We start from the raw sequence: 2,393 nt of genomic DNA, 5'->3' as shown, positions 1-2,393 counted from the left end.
AGGTACGCTTCCGCTTCATTATTATAGAAATATTGGGAACTGTTTTGATTGAAGAATTTAATGCATGTGGTTTATTGTTCTTTATTGTGAATCTCTGAATCATAAATTCTAACAGAAGTATCTTTTCTTGGTTACTCTTATTTAATTTAATATACTAGAATTATTTATATAAATATTTCATGTTTATTACTTAGATAATTTATTAATAGAAATATTCTTTTGATATTGTTAAGAATAAGATCCATTTATTCATTATGTTAAATTTATAAATATTAATTATGTAAAAACAAACTATAAGAATGAATTTGAGTCATGGCATCATACAATTAACCTTTTTAATCATAGTCTTCCGGACTATAAAATAAAACTAAGCAAAAATCATAATCAAATTTAACGTTATACAATTTTCTTAGTATAATTTTTTAGACTATAGATTGTGAGATTAGATAAAGATAAAAAAAATTGGATTTAACATCAAATAGTCTATATATTCATAATTCTTTAGTCTATAAGGTTATATAAAGATAAAATTGGTCATTTCTCAATTAATTTTATATAATCATTGGACAATATTTCAAATGATTAAACAATGGTAATTAAATGAGTTTGTGCGATGGAGGTTGCTTTGATTATACTTTTTATTCAACAAGAGATGCTCTTCAAGGTATGAAGCTCTTCAAAGGATGAACTCCATGTGAGATGATGAATGTTGCAGAAGCTTTTCAAGATGAATAGATGTGGTTGATGGTGTTGGATGGTCTTGGTAGAAGGAGGTTAGACTAACCATGAAAGAAAAAGTATGGAGAAATCTAGAAGAAGACAATTTCATATGGTGAGAACTTGAGAAGAGAAGTCTTGCAATTTTGGCAAAAAGACTTTACATTCAATCAAATTCTAAATATTACAAAGGGTGTCTCTCTTTTTATGGGTGAAGGAGAAGGATAAAATACATGGAGTATTTAGGAGTCTCTCCATCATTTAATGAGGGGTCTCATTATTAAATGAGGAGCCTAAGCATTAAATGAGGAGCCTAAACATTAAATGTGAGGAGTCTTATGATTTGTAACTAACTTAGTCAAAACATTTAATGTAAAGGCTCCTTGCAACTAACTGCTTCTAAAACCCCTTTTTTAACCTATTTATAACTCTTAAAGCCACCAAACCTTTTAAACAAAACTAAGCAAAGTGTCTTGGCCAAATACAAGGCCTAAAAAATGAGTTATATTTCATATTTGCACAAAGTGTTTTAAGATAAAGAAGAATACCAAAATGTGATCCTTCACAAGACTAGAAACCTTCAAGCTTCATCTTCTTCTTCCATCTTCTTTGACCATGACTCTTTATGAGAGGTCTAAAGTCTTATAAGACTTAAGGGAAAACAATAACAAGCTTGAAAGTCCTTATTCTTCTTCCAATATCTTATTCTTATCTTAAGTTGATGCTCCCTTCATGGATCTCCATTTACTTCTCAAAACAGATTCCATCAATTTAGACCACAATCAGATGTTAATGTTACTTTTATTTTGATCAAAGAATTAAGATTGCACTCAAATGATATTCCACCCATTTAGACGATAATAAACTTTTTCTTTTATAAAACTATTAAAATCGTGATTGGACAACATTACGTGAATTAGAATAAATACTCAATTTTTCTTTAATAAAACGATTGAGTTCAATAACACATTCCACAAATCTAACAAATACTCACGTTTTGTTCAATAAAGCGACAAAGATCACACTTAGATGACAATCCATAAATATAGAAAAACTCACATTTTTTTATTAAACAATTAAGATTGTAATACATCCACAAATTTGGATGAATTCTCGCCTTTTATTCAATCAAGTGATTAAGATCTCAATTTTAATTTCGTCATCCACATAATTATTTAAATTTTACAATTAATATTTTTATTATAAGTAATTATTTAAATTTTAAAAATAATACTAAAAAAATAAAATTGAACAAACATTACGAGAAGGGTGAATCTCCTTTATAGATACTAAGTATAGATGCTTCATAAAAAGACTTATAGAAAAAAAATTGTCATATAAATGAAGATTAATAATATTTTATGTTTTTGGAATGGATCCTAGGTCAAGCTACCCTAATCAATATGTCTCTCTTTCAAAAAAAATCCACATGATAAAAATTTATCCATCTTATCAATAACTTGTTAATATGTTGAATTTGTTTTATCTTATTTTTCTTATTAATGTGATATTGTCCTCCGTACTCATTTCTTAAAAGAATGACTTGTATATAAAAATAATGTAACATAGGTAGAGGTGTCAATTTAACCCATGGCCCCAGGGCCAACCCCAACCCACTATTGAAAAAGAATGAGAACCCCTAAATTGTTTTATCTTATTTTTCTTATTAATGTGAT

Source organism: Vigna radiata, chromosome 10, assembly GCF_000741045.1.
Source record: "Vigna radiata var. radiata cultivar VC1973A chromosome 10, Vradiata_ver6, whole genome shotgun sequence".
Classification (NCBI taxonomy): domain Eukaryota; kingdom Viridiplantae; phylum Streptophyta; class Magnoliopsida; order Fabales; family Fabaceae; genus Vigna; species Vigna radiata.
The sequence above is the reverse complement of the archived record's forward strand: the minus strand, read 5'-3'. Positions refer to the sequence as shown.